General features: G+C 39.7%; 1 protein-coding gene across 6 annotated transcripts in view; it reads left to right on the plus strand.

Annotated features, from left to right (window-relative positions):
- Positions 1 to 16,474: 16,474 nt before the first annotated feature.
- LOC124171785 (plexin-B) overlaps positions 16,475 to 18,432 on the plus strand; it is a 615,725-nt gene continuing 613,767 nt past the window's right edge. For all 6 annotated transcript variants that reach the window (XM_046551100.1, XM_046551104.1, XM_046551102.1 and 3 more), the window contains exon 1: positions 16,475 to 17,005. The gene's annotated coding sequence lies outside the window, so the exon portion shown is untranslated. The remainder of the gene's footprint in view (positions 17,006 to 18,432) is intronic.

Here is an 18,432-nt window from a genome sequence, read left to right on the forward strand (position 1 = left end):
CACACTTATCATGCCTACAACATGCATATTGAACAGAGTTGGTGACAAACAACATCCTTGCCTAACCCCTCTACCTAGCTCCACCCATTCAGTCATGTTTTCATTCACTTTCACTGCTGCCTTTTGTCCCAAATACAATTCGCTTAGTAGTTTTCTTTCCTTCCAGTCTACTTTCTTCATCTTCAAAATTTCCATCAATTTCTTCCAATTTACCCTATCGAAAGCCTTTTCCAAGTCTACAAAACACAGACTTATTCCTTTTCCTCTTTCCATATATCTCTCACCAACCATCCTTAGTAGTCCTATGGCATCTCTCGTTCCTCTTCCTTGCCTGAAACCAAACTGCTCCTCACCAGCATTTTCTTCCATTAAACTTTTTAACCTTCGATTTAGCACTCTTAGCGGGATTTTAGCAGCATGTGAAATTAAGCTGATCGTTCTATATTCTGTGCATTATTTTGGTCCAGCCTTTTTTTGGAATTGGTGTCATCACAATCTTTAAGAAGTCTTCCGGCCATTTCCCAGTATTATATATTTTGCTGCACAAATCCACTATCTCATTCAATTCCTCTTCTGTTAAACATTTGAAAAATTCTATTGGAAGCTCATCCACTCCAGTAGCATTCCTATATTTCATTTCCTTTATTGCCTTCCGCACTTCACACTTCAGTATTGATGACCCTTTATACCCATCCTCTGCCTCCCGTTCACTTTCTATATCCCATGCTTCAAGTTTTTCATCTGTTGCATATATCTCCTCTACATATTCTTTCCACCATGTGTTCGCTCGCTCACGTCTGTAATTTAAGTTTTGTCAATGGCGTATTTCCGAGCCCTTTGAAGAAAGCTGTCGTTATACCAGTGCATAAAAAAGGGGACAGACAACAAATAACGAATTACCGACCGATATCTCTTTTGTCTGTATTTGCAAAAATTCTAGAGAAACTTGTTAAAAGCCGCCTTCTGAAATTCCTAGACAAGACCAAATTTTTTAGCGAAAATCAGTTTGGATTCAGGCTTGGATTGGGAACTGAAGGTGCTCTAGAGAAGCATATGACCGAAGTATACAATTCAGTCAATTCAAGCTCGCGAACTATTGGGTTATATCTAGACATAACCAAGGCATTTGATACACTCTCGCACAAAATACTGCTAATGAAACTTGAGCAAGCTGGAATACGAGGATTATCACTGAAGTGGTTCGAAAGTTATTTGTCGTCGAGATCACAATGTATAAAAGTAAATAATTGTTTTAGTGAATATGTTACAATTGAGACGGGAGTACCACAGGGCTCTGTCTTAGGACCTATTCTGTTTTTGATTTACGTAAACGATTTATGTGAAAATAAATTCAATGGTGAACTCACAGCCTTTGCTGATGATATAGCACTGTGCCACTCAGCTCCCAATTGGAGTTGTGCTGAAACATTTGTTAAAGAGGATCTATGTTTCTTGCGAAAATGGTTTAATTTCAATGGATTAGAGTTAAGTGAAAAGACGAAGTTTATGTGCTATGACATATGTAATACAAGTATTTTTAATGGTAAACTTATATTCGGGATCGGGATCACACCCGACTAAACAGCTGAATCCAACTCCATTCGACACAACATTGAATGCTTGTTATTTTATCTGGTGCTGCCGAGGACGTTTTCCGTGTAGCCACTCTATCCCGGAGATACTGTTATCGCAGCTAGGCTGGAGGCGGACAGCGATGCGGAGTCGAACCCTTGACCCTTCGGTCAGAAACCAGGCGCTCCAACCACCAGGCCACCACATTAAACCCAAAAAGTTACCTCTTTTCGGGTTTCTGCCTCCCCATTTATACGCTCCTGTATTAAGTTACTATCATTATTGTGAATTTTTGGTTTTTACATGCTATTAACGCATTCATTTTCTTTGAAACCCGGTTCTTGAGGCACGTAATTTGAAAGCTGTAAAACGTTCAATGGCTTACAGAGAATACATATTAAATGAGGCGATGAAAAATCACCTTTTAGCAAGTTTCAGTTATTGTAATAATTTTATGTACTATATATATTCCCACCGTAAGACAGAGGCCGTGAATCAGCGGATCTATTCCAATTCTGTAATTTCGCAATAGGAATAATCTAATATTGCGGATCCCTGTTATTCAGTTTAATTCGCATAAAAAGGGTTGTATTCTCCTTCAATTCTATGAGACACTGACGCCAAAGACTCGTTTAATTCGCTAATTACCCTGCTCGCTTTTTAGGCGCTTCCCTCCGTTCACATTATTGCGGAGAAGGAGCGCGTTCACCCCCAGCCTCTTTTTACCGGCACCTCATTTGATGTTAGACTTATCTCCCCTGAGCTTTCATGCTTTAATCTTCTATGTATTTAATTTTTCATCGCCCATCTTCAGCACTTAGATTCGCAAAGCTCAGCGCCGTCTGTGATGGGATTACGCTAAAGACCTCCAGTGTGTTCCGTAGAATGCCTTATTGATCCTGAATCTCCGAAAACCACTTCGTCGTTTGTTAAGGATTCGCCCAGTGGAAATTAGCTTATTCTGTATCTATGGTTAAGATATGGCGGAAAACGTTTCATAAATAACCTCTCGATGCAATTTCTGAGGAGTTGCATAGGTTAAGTGGCCGTATGCCAGAACTGAAACTCATTTCGGTTGCCACGATCGAGGAACATGATGCTGCTCCGTATTGCGAGACATCACTCAAGTCCCGACGCAATTGAGTCGCCAAATCCCAAGACGTCCGCTTCCGTCGTCTGACGTTTTAAAAATGACAGATCTCTCGTAAAAATACCTCCAAGTGCGATATTGTAATGCTTTATTGTTGTTCATGAGCAGAAGACCATGAATGAACATAGTTTAGTTTAATGTATTATTTTTAGATTTTACCACATTTTATATAGCTCAGCTGAGCTGAGTTGAAGTTCGCTCTTTAACCACGAACTCTAGCTCAAATTCACCTTGAGTTCAAGATCTGGACCACCGGGATAGAGAATAAAGTTTGTACAATGTGAAGTATAATGTTATGTCAAGAAAAAATGAAGGCATGTCTCAAATTCATAGTCAGTAGGGTCATTAAATGGTTACCTACATCTATTTTCTAAATGGGTAACGAAGCGTTTAAATAGACCTCATTTTGACTGATAGAGATTGCGATACTAGAAATAAGGCTTCACTCGATAATATGATTTTTATCCGTCTAAATTATGCGCGCTATGCGCTTGAAATCCGAGCAAAAACGTGTATATTTGAATGAGTGACTAATTCCTTAAGGATGGCAGCGGAGTTAGCTGTGTAAACGTCGCCATGGAGCAAACTTTTCCTCGATAGGGATACAATGGCGGTCAAAAAAATAGAGCCACCCAGGTTTTCTTTAGAGAGATGAAAATGTATGCGTTTTGAAGAGTTTAATTCTATCTGATGAGTACATTGTTAATTGCGCAACATTTTATTTAATAAGTTAAGAGCGTGGCACTGAAACTCAAAGTCATCATTTGAAAATGAAATCAACGAATAGAAAATTGAACACTAATCACCAGGTCAAAATTCTAGAGCCACTCAAGAAATTGGATGAAAAAATGAAGCAAATCGACAACAAAAGTTCCTGTTATTGGATTTATGTTTCAGTACTTCGTAGTAAAACCCTTATTTTACAAAACATCCGTCATTCTTCAACCCAGAGACAACCAAATGTCTGCATTCTTCTTTAATGAGAGCACCACACTTTTTGGTTCACTCCCTTAGCTGATCGAGATAAGTATATTTAGAGCGGTCAATTTTCTTATCAACGCTGTTCCATAAGTTTTCAATAGGAATGAGATCAGGTGACCTAAGTGGCTAAGCTAGGAGCATTACTTAATTCTTGTCAAGAAACTGTTTCACCATCTTGGCAGTATGCTTTGGATCATTGTCCTGCATGAATTTCCACTAGAGTTGCATCTCTTCCTCTGCATATGGTATCATATCAACCTAACAAATGCCGTTGTACATATTAGTATTCATTATCCCGACAATACGGTGTATCGGACCCATACCGTACCACGACCAACAGCCTCAAATCATGTCACTCCCCTCTCCATGCATCACAGTTTTAACTGTGTAACTAGGATTGTTCTCCTGGTTTAGCAGATGTCTGACATATCTATTCCATCAGCGGAAAATCTATTCCACTTTGATTCATCGGACCACCGCACGTTGCGCCACCAAAAATCATCCTTGTCCTTGTTCATTTCCGCAAAGGCTAGTCTCCTTGATATGTGCACTTTAGAAACGTGTGGTTTCCTCCTATCAATGCAGCCGTGCAGTCATGAAGCACGGAGTCTTCTTTGAACGATTTATGTAGACACATTTATATCAAGTGTGTTGGTTAATTTTTGCTGTGGATGTGATGCGGACATTAATGGGTTCTCTCCATCATCCAAGCAAATCTATCAATCTGTATGTCAGACGTTCGGCGAGATAGATCGTGGTTTTCAGGTGTTGGCTTTTGTTGTTTTGATTATCGTATGCATTTTTAATGCGCTTTCAGGAGATATTGAAGTTCCTAGCAAATTTTTAATAGGAATTCCTTCTATCCACGTTTAATAGATAAGGTGACGTTCATCCTCAGTGGTGTGCTACGTCCAACTCATCTACAATGATTTATAATGAAAACAATTTAGGATGTAAGAAATATTAAACTTTTGACCGGGGCAGATACGAATCGCTTCGTTAAATAGGCTATATTTAAACCGGCGCATTTATTATGAACACTGGAAATAGTACCTTTCATGACTGTTGTCCTGTGGACAGATTCTTAATGAAGTCTTCTGAATGCAGATGCCACATGATGTGTCTGTTGCCCGACAGATAAGCACTGAACGATGAAAGGGCTATACCCACCGCAAGGGAATGCATGGCAACTGTGGTTCATTCACATACAACCAAGGAGGCTCTATTTTTTTGACCGCCACTGTTTTTGTTTAGTATCCAACTTTCTCATTTTTCTCGTACATTTTAAGTGCACGTAACCCACGCAAAAGACTTCTCATCTGCTGGAGATCTACCATGTTATTTTTCCTCACACAGCGTATTCTGTTCAATTTAGAATGCATGGCTTGCAGTACTTAAAGAGGGATAATGGCTGCGATAGATTAAACTCTCTGGGGACTATCCCAAACGCAAGGTACCTACATATCCGGTGACGAGAAAATATTCCCGTGGCCGCGCTGCATGTGCAGGCACTGCTGCCTGCCTTCCGATCATAATGGACAACTCCGTGTTGCGTTCCCCGTATCATTGTCCCGGAAATGTCTTCAAGCACAGGAAATGTCCTACATATGCGCACGCCACCATGAATGTTGCATTTGAGACAAGGAGGTAAATCCCCTAATATTTCATCTTGACTCTTATTTGTGAGCATGTCCTCATACTTCCTCTCACAGTAATAATAGCTGCTAAAGAAAACAATTCCTTCCCGAGGCCAGGTTGTACACTTAACGGCAAGTGTGCGGAGAAAGGAAATAGTCATTTTCTCTCCGAATTGAAAGACGAAGCAAAAACCACGATGCGATTTGCTAGTTATCTTTCCTTAGGGCGACGAATGATAATTGTGGAAGTCAACTGCTCAGCCAGCATGTAAGATAACATCAGCGGTTACGAAATTGTGGTGTTAGCGCAAATAGCCGTAGGAATGAGTCATATCACTGGTAAAGGAAAGGGAAGTGTGTGACTAAGTTTAGTATGATTAATAGGAAGCCTGGAATATCACGGAGAGTAGGCCAATGTTTCTTTGTAAGCGTCAGCTATAGTAGTGTTATTTTCGTACTCCGACGCGTAGACGGTTGGAAAGCTGCTGAGAATGCGGTTCCAATCCGAGAATTTCGAGAGCTGAGTAGGAAAAGCTTCCTTTTGTGTGTTAGTAGGAGGTAATTGAACTTTTTCTGAAAATCACGGCTACTGGATCTGAGGTGGAAGGATATCATATCGATAAATGTAAGAAAATAGAGTCTTTTGGTGTTACATATTTAAATATGTACGCTTGCATAAAGATGAATATTTTAATTACAATAGTTTCCATTATCATCTACGGGAAAGACACGTACTAAATTCTACTGAAGAAATTGACGTTAGATTAAATATTATTAATATAGTCAGATAGATTTCATACCAACTACGAAAGCAGTGGTGAGATTCGTGATGAATTTATTGATTTTCACGTTAAAAAAGTCCCTAACATCGGTATCTCTTCTACGGACCTTTGGATATCCGAGGTGAGGTACAGGCTATTATTCTATTTTGGGATTGTCGTTCTGCGTCTCAGCCCTTAAGTAAAAAAATTGTCCTTTGAACGATATTCGTAATTATTTTTATGATTTTTTTGCTGCAATGGCCGAATACATATTTTAATCTCTCTGGAGACGATAGAGGACAAACGAATGCCTTTACATGTGGTGTTACTACAACTATCTCTCATGAAGTCGTATTTGAGGGAAGGACATGATTTCAGCGCCTCTTTCCTTCGAACTCGGTCCCTTCTTCATGGCTGTCATTACTATTTACGTCAAGCATGGAAAGAGAACACTTCCCATTACTACTTCCCATTCGAGTCCCATTATTCGCGGAGCTGCCACCATGACATTTGTGGCGCCAGCATAGCTGCCGCTGACTTCGAATTCAAAAGAGCACGACAAACCTCACTTCCAACGGTCACCCTCGAGCTTTTATATTCAGCGCCAGCGGAATTTGCCCCAACTCGTGTAATTGAAGATGCTTGTTTGTACTATTTGCAAATTATTTATTCATTTACCTATTCAGCTATAGTTTTATTAAACTATTTACATGCCGACTCGTTTATCCAATTTATTCATCACTGGCTAATGAGAACGGTAATTAAATTCCCAGCTTGGAAGGTTTGGCTAAAAATCAAATTTATGTGTCAATATTTATTATTCAAGAGAAATACAAACGCATGATGTGATATTCGTGGCAAGGGTACTCTAAAAATCACCTAGGTAATGGTTAGGTAATGGATGATGACTATTTGCGTAACTTCTCAATTCTGCAACGAGAAAAATAATTTAACGATAAATTATATTCGTAATTTCTTATTTTAATATTAGTTGTCATGACTGGACGAATGTTTTCCACTCTCTTGAGATGCTATAATAATGCCTCTTTACATTTCATAACTTTTTAATCATGGCTAGATTTTAATTTTTTTTTAATAATTCCTTCCATCGAATATCCAAGAAGAATAGGGTAGTTTCCTACATCAAAGAAAACGATAGGCATTGATTGCGATTCGTTACCCACCATTAGTGTATTCATAATATATAAATTATTTGGCATTAGAAATCCCAGTTTAGACGAATGTTAACGGCCAATTGTAACCTCTTTTGAAAAAGGCCAAATTCGGGGCCATGCGATGCCACTCCACGTGACGTCAGAGGGACCTAGATGCTATACGAGTAGTCAGGAGTTTTACATCATCTGAGATTTCCAATCCATGCATGAGGCACAGAGCTCAGGGAAACAGTTCGTAATAATCACTTATTGCCTAAGGTTAGAAAGTTTCCTTCGTTTGATATGGTATTAATAATCCTTATTTAAGTCAAGTGCTACCTGCTAGCAGGCTGCATCGTAGCGGCGCTCATAGCCTCGCACCAAGGTGGCCTCTAATGGTGGCTGCTGGAACTAGAATGACGTCACACGATTTCTTCCCAGCTTTCATACTTAGCCGTCGCGTTTTCGCGCGCTTGAAATTTTTCACTTTTCATTTAATCGCGAAAAATAGATATCGTCATTTAAAAATCTAGAAGTGTAAAATACGTACTCCAGGAGAAATAATCTTTCGATTGAGGCAATAAAAAAGAAATAGGAAAGCACCGTATGCTCGATTCAAAGTATTTCCATTGCATTCTTGGAACTCATACGGAAGTCATCTAATCAAAGAGATTATGCTGATATTTGTTGATGGAATTATCTGAATTTAGTTTTTACTACATTTAAGTAAATGTTCAGTTATTTTTTTCGTTAAAGTAGCTGTGTCATTTTTCCCGGTACTTGCATGATATACATAAATATAACATAATTATTAGCGTATATGCATAACACTTATTATAATAATTATAATATATAAATATTATTATCATATCATTCTTTTTCGTAAAATTTTCTTCTATTTTCACAGGGCCTTTTGTAAACAGCACGGGTTCTCACCAAAGTGTCTCTTTACTGTTGCGTTGAGAAATTTTTTCGTGATTTGGTGAGTTGAGATAATTATGGCCTTTTACAGTTTGACATACATATAAATTCGGATGAAGATTAAGTATTGTGAAATTATTTTTTATTTGTTTTGGGATGATACCGGAACAGAGGGGAAAATAGGCGCAATGAAATATTCTATATTCTTTTTGATTTTATTTCCATTTCTTGGTACTTATTTATTTTTCTGGCTAATATCTTTTAGATGTTATGTGTGAGTGGTACAGCAATATCAATTATGTAAGTTCTATTTTTCTTGTCAATCAACATAATATCTGGTCTCTCATTGACAGTGGTTTTATCTGTTTGCATCGGAAAATCGTAATATAGTTTACATGAACGGTTTTCAAGCACAGTTTCGGGGTGGTATTCATAATATGGGTATCTATTAATTTGTGCAGTTAGGCCAGGTTTTGGTGTATAATTTTTACGACCTCATTATGTCTTTTTATATATTATGTATTGGCTATCATCTTACGACCAGATATGATATGTTAAATATACAAATACCGGGTTTCTCTCCACCTCCCTCTCTCTACCCTTCCCTCTTGGCGCAATTGACCTTAAGCCGGTCAAAGTTTTTCTTAATACATTAGCGTACTTTCGTTTCATGAAGTCGCTTTCAACAACGGATAACCCCACTGCTACACGAGCGCACAAATCATGAATTATGTGCTGATTGCCAGACGGTGTGCTAACATGATGCATGTTTTCAGTGCGAACCTGCGCAATAACGTGCCCCGTGTAAACGGCCTGTAGAGCATTTCGTTTTTACATGTTTGCGGCTGGTCTGCTAGAACCCCCGCCACACACCCACAGATACGGGGTAGAATGTAGATGTAGATATTGGTGTGGTTACAGGATGAGTGCGTGGAGTGTGAATCTGCTCTGCAGACGTGTTCTTGATGATTAGGGAGCAGGAACTGAAGAGTGCATTTGGTGGTAATGGAGACCGAGTTTCATGAAGAATGTAGAATTTGGTTCAATAGGTAATAAGTGAATTTATTTCCCTCCTTTGACTATTTATTTATTTTCCTCGAATTTTGGCGCCATCGCTTCAGCGAATGCGTTCAGCAAAAAGTTTAACTCTATGGTTAAACGTAGACACGCTTTCCTCTTCCACTTTCTGACAAGTGACTAATGTGGAGGCAAACTCATCTCGAAAATCCTTTCAAGCCATCGCTCCCGGAACAAATGGCCCCTCGATGGATCTCCCGTCGCCCATCTCCTCGCGCTATAAAAATTGAAATTGCAGATCTCGGAGAAACCGCGAATACTGCCGAAAGAAATTCAAGGATGAGATTTATGACGATACCTATGGGATTATCGTTTTATTTTTTTTCAAGAACCTTACTCTATGCAGTAGCTTGCAGCGACTTCTTACTTTTCCGTTATCTTCATGTCCTACTTGCGGTGGTTGAAATTTTTCATCAATACTTGTCATTCCAGTTGAATATGTATTCTCGCCTTTAAACCGGAGTTTTATATAAACAGAAGAAAAATATGGTATGTTATTCTGACCTTCACACTGCGTTAAAATTTTCAGTATGCCATTGTCACAGGGGATGGTGCTGGTACAATCCTGCCATTTCTCTTGTCTTCCGTTTCCCTTCGGCTGGTTTCATTGTTGTTTCCTTTGCACCGTGCATCGCAGGGATTCAGTCGTCCTTTTGCCCGGATTACTCCATCGCCTCCATTACATCTCCGAGGAGGTGACTGAGTACTCGCGCCTGGTCAGAATTTTACAGCTCTCGACGGCTTTTATGAGAGGCGCGGCGTCGACTCCTCCCACTGCGTCGATCCCGGCAAAAGGATATTGGTCCGAAGGTCGCGGCGACGCAGTTTAATTTTCATTCAAGTGGACATCAAAATGATCTAAAATGAAATTTAGCGTATGATTAAATCATAGATTTCACAAATGAGGTCCTAGTAAATATTTAGAAGATTTATCACCTATATTGATATAGGTGGTGCATTATAAACAAAAGCAACATTGGTTCCGCGCTTTTTAATGAACAAACACTAGTAGTGAAATTGCTCCGCCTCTTTTGCAGTGAGAAACAGAGTACTAATCCTAAACTAAACTGCTAACCCACTGTGATGAATCACAAACGGCTCGTAAATTACAGTTCCGTCTTGAATGTCTTTAATTTTCTCCATGAACTGAAGATCTGAGAATTGAGGCGGAGCTACTGGAAACGGAGTGAGATGAGTTCAGTGGAAGTAATACTTAAATTTGAAATTAAAGGATAGGATTGCGCAGAACTTATCACGATGAGTGAACAAGAAAAAGAAGTGCGTTGCCTTAAGGAAGATTATCGGGAGCAAAACATAAATCATAGTGAATACCTCCATATGAAGTGCCTTTGATGGACTAATGGTATTACATGGAGGCATAGGACAAGCTAAATATGTGAAATCCGGCTGATAGTCGAATGAGCTGATTCAACTGGTACTTGAAATGGCATGAATACGCATGCTTTGTGATAATTCTCAGTTTAGAGTTTAAACTTTCTCATTTGGATAGGTTATCATACAATATATATCCCCGTTTTTTAATTAAAAATGTGCGTGAAACTCAGTCTAGCTTATTCTTGCGAAATTCAAAACGCTTTACTCTAGCTTTCCCCTTTAATATGAGTCACCGACATATAATATGAACATGATTAATGCCTATAAAGTCAAACGAAGTGCACTTTCGTCCTCCAACGCTGGTGTTTTAAACACTATTGTGAAACTCAACGTCCATCAGCATCGAATGATGTATCAAGAGAATGAATTACTTAGCGTATTCTCTTCCCTTAATTTTATTGTTATCTATATATCGGAACTTCGCCACTAAATCTCTTCACAATTATCAGTCGCCGGTATTTGTACATAGATAACCGGCAAACAGTCCTTCACGATGCTCAGCAGATATGCTTTTACCATAGTGTAATGGATTGTTAGATTCCACAATTGATCGAGAGTAAAAACCGGCCAAGGATTCGCTACCCGTCACAACCTCATCCAGGTCAAAATGAAGGCATGCAAGATGAACGACGTAGCTGAAAGTGAGGTCGTTTTGATTCCAATGAAGAAATAAATTTGAAAATGTGTTTCCCTCGAAGTGGTTTGAGTCTGGGGCCAGCTGCATTGGCAGACCAGTATTTGATCAGCGCGCTCCCCTTGGTCAGTCACAGTGCATCGGTGCGGGTGTGTGGGCAAGCCAATCCAAACGCCAAAGTGTCTTTTAACGCCTAACCTGGATGCGTAGGTTTTAGTTTTGCCACATCTTCATTGTCATAATATAAGAGTAAATCTTTTATAAATAATTTTAAACAAATTGGAGTTACTTTCAGGAAAGAAATTGGTCCGTACAGCACGTTCAGCTAGTTGTGCACACCCCGCTGTAAGCCGGACGCGACTGATAAATCGATGTAGTGTTGTGCATGGTTAATACTTAGACCTGAAAGAATGGTTCACCTCCTACATTTTTTTATTTCATCAGGTCGTCCTCGTATCATATGTTTATCGGATACTTAATATTTAATTCGAGTCGATACGTAAGTAAAGCACTCTTAAGTTTAAGCTTAAAATCTGATTAATTCATCTTAAGTTAAGAATAAAATTCTTCCAAACCACTGATTACTAATCTAACAGATCTATTCTATCGACATATGATCTGCAGATGCTGATTTCTGAATGGAATGCTTATATTATCGTTCGATATCGACGAAATAGGTCCAGATATCACCCAAGTATGAAACGACGAAGTTAAATCACCGAACGAAGAGAAAATTAACGTAATCTGGAAATGAAAGGAAATTTATTTCCACGTTGCTTCAATATCATCGGAAATTTATTCTTGTCGTATTTTTTAAATCTGGCTTTTTATGAAAAAGGTACGGTTTTTTAGCTTTGAAAACAGTAGCTACTTTTTTTATCTTTATTTACGCAAGAATTTCTCCATGCATTTATATGTGGTTTCATGCAATGAAGAATCGGGCTATGGTAAATGAAATCTATAGTAATTGCACTAAAATAGTATCAAGAGAAGACTCCGCCATTTTCGTTATTTTAAGACGCATAGACAATTTAAAAGCATAATTTGCACTGCATGCATGCACAGTTGACGAAATTTGGAGTTAAAGTCACAGTACTTCTTTAATTAGCTTTGTATCAGCTTGTATTCGTTCCACAATTTTTATGCGGCCATCTCCTCCCTCCGCGGAGTTTTTCTTGGCTGTGTAATAGGTGCTGCCTCAGCAAAGAATGTCACAGTGTGATGTGACCAATCCCACGACGCATAATTCCCGAGGCTGTAGTCAAAGCTTTTAGTGCATCGGCGTTCACCAAACAAATTAATAGCAATCGAAGCTCACAAGAAGACAATTTCTGGTGCGTATTTGGGAGAACCGGGTTCCAATACAAATGATTCCGGGACAAAGGGTTCCGGGCAAATGATTTTTTCTCATGGGAATTTTCACACTTAGCAAGCACTTGCCGATGACTTCGATAAGGAAAATCACTGACTAATACTAGTTATTCCCTCGAATGATTCACTCCCTCCTGTGAATTGGCGTAACAACTTGGAGATTAAATCATATACTAAAGAATAGATGACGAATAAATGAAGAATGGATGGTCAAAGGATGTCACATAATTACCAGATGATTTTAGTTTTGAATAATCCACCGGCGCCTTAAGCTTCAAAGCTGTCCAAGGTAGATGCCCTTTCACGCTCTCTTGTGCTGGAGCAGAAGCAGAGGAAACGACAAGGAGTTCATGGCAAGATGCGGTGCACAGCTGCCGGGCAGACCGGGTCCGAGTGCGACGAGCCATTCATTGCCCTCGAAACTACCCTCAAGAGTCAATTAATTGATTTTTACGTCCAAATTGGTTTGATATTTGGAATAGGCATATGATAAAGGAACCTGTTTGCATCATGCGGGATAGGTAATCTGGCAAACAATAAAAGGGTTAATTATTCTATCGGTGGATTTTTCATTAGTTAGAAAGTGCAAATATGTCGGTAATATTTGAGGAAGATATAACTATTTTTATATCCAGGCCTTCTCGTTAGGTATTTATGTTCACTTGATTATAAGTGGCACTTGCGTATGCACATTCCACGTATGTTTTTGTTCCACCTTGATAAGGACTTACACTATGCCTTTATCAAGGTATTGTCAATGTCACCAATCATCTGAAAACACGTTATCACCAATTAATCTGAAATTGATTACTAGTTCATGGGTAGGCACGATCATAAGTGTTCGTGGTGCCTTGCGATAGCCTCACCGTGAACGCATGTTCAATGATAATCAGGAGTCCCTGGAGTGGAATGGAAAAAATAAACCGTCCATGAAATGTTTGAAGTTTACTAAAGACTCGATATGCCCTCTTACTTGTATCTCTTTTTTTGCTGAAAAATATTCCAACACAACTGATGGGGTGAGCATTTCTAAAATACTCCACTGGCATGTAGCTGGATTATTTTTCAAGAGCGATTTAGACGAAATGTGTAAAATAACCCATTTCCTTTCACCTTGAATAAGCGGTTAATGGATATGTTTTAATTGGAAATCAATTCTCACATTATTTACATTCTGCTCTACTAGTCTGCATCAGCAGCCATTGCATCTACTTAATCACTTTCTCTAAGTAACGGGCTTATATTCTGTTGAAACATGCACGTATTATTAACCCTGTAAATGCCGCATGTTGATAAACATGCATGAACTTAGGTTCCAACTCAGCTCATTATCTTCTAACATCTTCACGACAAATCTGAGATGAACCGAGTACATGAGTGTTATGAGCATCGCCAAAAGCGCATGAAATTTATTCCAAGGAATACTTCATATTCAAGCTATTGTGTTACTTTGGCGTATCATTTTGAAGCCACCTCCGTTACAGCCATGTCTGAAGATTATTACGGCACATCAGGAGAAAAGTTGCCATCACAGTGAGGCAAGCGAGACCTTAAAAAGGCCTAAATCCAAATGCTAACTGATCGCCTTTTTTCATGGGATATCGCCGAGTGCACTTAAGAGGCTGCAGCACTCCCGATCCATTACCCGTAGTTCATCTCTTTCCTTGGCGAATTATTTGTTGGAAACTCAAGCTATCATCCTCGCATTTACAGGAAATGAAGAGCTGTCACCGATTAATATCCAAATATGAAATTTTAACGACGGAGAAAATGCTGAGGAAAATTTTTCGTATATGAGATACAGACATGTAAATGATAGGTTTCTGGACTAAAAATGCCTCGAGCATTTGAGGTGATGACTTAAGTGCCAAACAGTGATATGCGAGGGAAAATGACCGTTGAAGCCGGAGGGACGCCCTTCTAAGTTGACTGTTTTAAAAGATAATAGCAAAACCATAGTGGATGCCTACGCTGGCAGATAGAATAAATGGAAAGCATCATTTTTGCAAATCAATGGTATTGTGGTAACCCGAGCTAAGGCCTAATTCGGCTCTAAACATGTTTTGTAATTATGAATGCTATTTGATATCGTGGCCACAGGCTATCGATACTTGAAAGTGCGCCGCACTAAAATGGACATTTGTGGCGAGTTCAGTGAAGGAGGTTCAGATGGGTTCCTCTTCTTTGGCGGTGGTCATTCTTTGCAACCAAAATAACATGCACTTTGCATTGGCTGCTAACTTTCTGCCAGTCTCACCATTGAAGAGCCAAGAAGGAAAGCGAATTGAAGCGTACGAGTCCTCGTCGAGTGAATTACATTTTTCACGTGCTTGACAAATTAGCGCATGGCGAAGGCTCTTCAGAGTCATAAACTCTTCTTTAAGGAGAGTTTAGGGCCCTCTCTTGTCCACCACGCTCGCCAACTCAAAAGGAAATAATCACCGTCACAGACAATCTCCGGCCCTTTTTTCTGCTTGGCATTAAAAAAGATGAAGGCGATGCGAGTAGGAACAAGGAAAAACAGCAGCCGCAATTCACGTTTCATGTTCTATTCATTTCATTACAGTCGTATTAGCCTGGGACTGATGGGAGTTTGGTCAACAGGGAGGGAGGTCGACCTTGTGGACCTTAGGCATTGGAGGGATGAGGGAGGGGGGGAGAGAGGGGAGGGGTGTGGAGGGGGGGCGAGGCGTTGGGGCAATGGCCGACCAGCACCTAACTCCTCAACCCTTCCCCCATCTTACGAACTGCTCGAGCTCTTGGAGGTTGAAAAATGATCCTCCAGAATTACACGACGTCATGTATTCATAGATTTAGGGCCGATGAATGTTTAACCTTAAGCTCGTTTAGTGTTGCTAAGCTCCGGTGTTTTGTGGCCATGAAGATCGCTGAGGCGGATTAAAAAATTTGCCGAAGACGTACACTTTCTCAGTCTCCCTTCACCATAACTCGTAAGCACTCGGTTAACTCAGAATGCCATTTTTTTCAATGTTAAAGACATTGATTTAAGATGCCATCAGGAAGGTATTTCCTTTGAAGCGATTTTGCTTCGGTTATCCACCATCATTCATTCTGCGCCGAGCAAGTCATACAGGCGTTTCTTTGACCTTCTCCGCTAAGTAATGCACCAGTTCAATCGCATTGCCGCGTCTTACGTTCCTTTACCAACCCCATCCTCCTCTATTGCTAAGAAACGGGTAAAAGCGCATTTGCCGCCATTCTCAACCGTCATGAGTTCTAACTTCGTCGCTTGCTTCCGGAATGAACTTCTCTGAATCTCCGGGGCAATACTTTATCGAAGTACACCATTCTCTATGGACTAGTAGTAATTTTTGTCAGAAATCCCTATCAGCTGTTTGAATTTGCGGCCTTTTAAGCCCGATTGAAATTTTCTCTAAATAAATACAACAGTCAGTGGAATTCGACGACATAGTTGTAGATTTTCCCTTATGTTAGGAACGAAGTACCCGCATCACCGCTGGTCAGAGAGCCTTTGTGCTCCTCAGCAATAAAAAGCTTACTAGTTTGCGGACTACCCTCATTTCTTCTGCTGTTACGCGTGATGAAACAATGATATAAGTACTCAACGCTGAAAAATAAACCAACTTCTTATCGCCTCGCGAAGCGGGATGCGTACGCTGCAAACCTCTTGTTTGGAGATCGACTGCGTGATGCTTTATCCCAAAACTCGTGTTCTTGCCGCTAGGATTCCAACCTCTGTTGCCGTTCCGCCGCCGCGCGCGCCGCCTATCACCCCTTCAGGGAAACAGTTGCTAGCCGTTGAAGGAAGCGCAGGGAGTTCAGTGCGTTTGGAGCCACGGTGGAGGAACGTTGTGTACTCCCCTATGTGTCGTGCTCGGCCTTCACTGTCAACAAGGCCCGAATTCTTCCTCCCCAGGTCGCATTTTTGAATTTTGTTACGCAAGTAATTCGTATTGTGAACTCTTATTGCTGGTGTTTTTCAGTAGATCTCGATACGAGTGTTTATCAGTTCTAATAAAAGCGATTTACAGTCAAAACATGAAGACTGCCTCTGTGAGCTTCCATTTGTGTAGTTGAGTTTAGCCGCTGACGAGTGCCAACTTTTTATAGTGCGAATTGCGTGTGTGCAGCATCTTGGAAAACTGTGCAGGAAGTAAGTTTCTTTTTAAGATTGTGTTTACTTAGTCCAACTGTGAGACGCTTCCTCGCCCCCATAGAAGTGTGGCTGGGGAAGTTCGATGGCCGAACGCAAACCTCAGCGCAGCCGATGACTTATACTGTGTTTAGTGTGAGCATTTATGGAGGAGTTTCAGTTTAAAGAAGTGAAGTGCAAGTGAGGAACTTCTTAAGTGCTGCTCTTTATAGGAACGGTGGGTAACATTGTTCGGGATATATTTCAATTGATTTTATGGTCTCTATGCATGGTGCGTTCTATTCAGTGTAACTTAAACATTACTCGCGGTCATTACATCTTGGTTTGACATTCTTTTGCTGTGTTTATTTTAATTGGTCATATTTCCTTATCATATGAGTTTAATAATGGTGTGTGTTTCAATTCCCATGGAGTAGCTATATTACAGTAGTGGCATGGGTATCTCCCCATGAAATCTAGTTTCAGTAATATAAAAACTTGTTGCGAGGTCATTGATGGTTTTGCTAATTTTTCTGTCACGTGATTTTTATTATTTATATGTGTGAAAGCATTGATTTTGTTCTCAGTTATTTAAAAGTGATTTGTTGTGGGCACAGAAATGTGAGAATCACAACTATCTCCCTCTATATTTATTTCAAATATTGCCTTCCTGAGTTCTACGTTATTGTTTTTCGTCGTAAGGATAGAGGATAGTTCTTACTGTTAAACTTAGCATTTAAAAATTAGTAATGAATGTCTGCTGGGCTTTAATGTTGACAGCGGGGTTGATAGGCGAGAAGATCTCAGCTGTGCACCTTAATCTGTGTACAAGGCTCAAGAATTAACATGAGCCTAATTTTTTCAAGAGTAATTATTCCGTCACTTGAACCTGTGGTGGCAGGAAAGTTTTTAGTTGATGAAGTGGAGGACGTAGTGTTGGATGAGGGTGGTCATACTCCTGCCCTTGAATGCAACGGTCTATTGTTCTCTTGAAAAAATTCCCTCCAGAGATTTCTTCTGTATGATTTCGTAAGGTTAAGGTGGTTAAGAGGAACCGCTCCAGGCATAGTTTTATTTTACCTTCGATTGTTATATATTAATTTAATTTGCTGCTGCTGTTACGGCATGACAATGAAAATCTAATAATCTCTGATATACTGGGTTTATGTATGGCGAAAGTGAAAGCATTATCTCAATCAACTCGTCTCGTGCTCTAAACCTTTTGTTATAAGTAAACTGCATTCTAGGATTTACTGAAACTAAGGTTAGCTTTTCAGTATTTCGTGTAAAGAGGAAATTTATACAATATGAATTCCAATTTACTTATTTATTCTTTGAATTAATTAATAGCTAAACGAATGTTTTCCAGCTGAGTCACGTGGTTTTTTTTAAATTTAATACTCCACAGATATCTCTCCTACCGTAAGGGTAGTGTATGAAAACGATATGAAAGCATTTTTTGCCATTTTAAGCCATTCACTCGCAAATTAATAGCCCGATGTACTTTCCCCCTCTCTGTCATGCTTGCATACTTGCTCCCATGAATGTTGTCACTCCGCGGGGCAGATGAATTTTCATTCATGGATAATTAAGTTTTAGCGATGATGGATAACCCAAGTGTTAATTGAGAGGTATTAATTTCTTTTGGGTTTTCATCTTGTATAC

The sequence above is a fragment of the Ischnura elegans genome, chromosome X (assembly GCF_921293095.1).
Source record: "Ischnura elegans chromosome X, ioIscEleg1.1, whole genome shotgun sequence".
NCBI lineage: Eukaryota > Metazoa > Arthropoda > Insecta > Odonata > Coenagrionidae > Ischnura > Ischnura elegans.